This window comes from Empidonax traillii, unplaced genomic scaffold (assembly GCF_003031625.1).
Source record: "Empidonax traillii isolate 1590-97213 ecotype Southwest subspecies unplaced genomic scaffold, ASM303162v1 scaffold1247:size388203, whole genome shotgun sequence".
NCBI lineage: Eukaryota > Metazoa > Chordata > Aves > Passeriformes > Tyrannidae > Empidonax > Empidonax traillii.
In genome coordinates, this window is record NW_020956440.1 from 240,563 (window position 1) to 241,793 (window position 1,231).

General features: G+C 43.1%; 1 protein-coding gene across 1 annotated transcript in view; it reads right to left on the reverse strand.

Moving 5' to 3' along the window:
* The window catches only part of CNTN4 (contactin 4), a 235,360-nt gene that overhangs the window by 96,886 nt on the left and 137,243 nt on the right, over positions 1-1,231 (reverse strand). The gene's annotated exons all lie outside the window — the stretch shown is intronic.

The following is a 1,231-nucleotide window of genomic DNA, read 5'->3' on the forward strand; positions in this document are numbered from 1 at the left end:
GAAAAGGACAAATTTGAAATGTAAATGACACATCACAAAGCAAGAATTGGGGGAAAATATTAGGACTTTTATCATAATGAGTTTGTAACCTAAATACATATTTCAAGGATTAAATTGCTGACCCTCCCTGACCTCCACAGGCGGTTGAATAGCTCGACAGCAGTTTAATCTGCACTGAAAAGGCTACAGAAGAATAACACAGCCCTTGAAGAAGGAACATATATTACTGATGCCCCAAGATTCACAATTTAACTCTTAAGAGGAGGGGAAAAAAACCAAGCTCAACCCTCCAGCCATCAGTCTCCCAAGACCCAACACCAATTTTCCTCAGAAATAAAAAGGAAATAAAACAAAGCCCACACAGTAGGCTGGAAAATGAGGGATTGCTCAGATGAAGGGTGAAGCTTCAGATGCCCAATTTGATTTTTGCTTAGAGGCAGAGCTTTTGTAATAAATCACTCTGTATTTCATAATCCAGCTAATTCTGGTTGCAATCCCTTTGATTAGGGAAGACAAAAAGATTTGCTGTTTTCCCAAAGCACAGAGCCCACCTTGAGAAACCCTAATTTTTATTTCTTTAATCCAAATATTCCCGACCTGATTACAGCGTTTTATCAACCTAAAGTAAAATTTAGGAATCGAAAATTTATCCATTTATCCGTTACTTTAACTGGAGAAGAACAAGCTCTTGAGTTCAGTCTTCTTAACCAGGAATCAGTCAAACCAGGTATGTGAGAAGATGGGGTGCTGGAGGGCTCTGCCCTGAGGGTGCTGCTCCCCTGGGAGCTGCTGGTGCCCCCAGGGCCCCGAAGGCAAAGCCCCTGCAGGACACGTGTGCCCAGAGCAGCAGAACGAGGGGGTGTTTGTAAGAGCTCACCTTGACACACTGAAACGTGGAGTGATGAGAATGGGCCTGAGGAAGATGTTTATTACCCATCCCCGGTGAAGAGGCCCCTTCAGTCATGGAAAAACTCACGCAGGTCATCAGCAAGAGGATAATACATTGTAAACTACACAGGGAGACAGAGGACTTGACTTCTCTCTCTGTATTATTTCTCATTACAAATCATCTCTCTATAGAGTGTGAACCTGGGGTTTATTGGCATTTTTATCTTCTCATTTTTGTAGCTGGAGCACATCAGCTTCTCTTAGCAGTCAGTCAAAAGCACCTTTCATTAAGCCCTGCTGAAAGCTCTCCATTACTGAGAGCTTTGTGTCTGGGAAGGGTCTG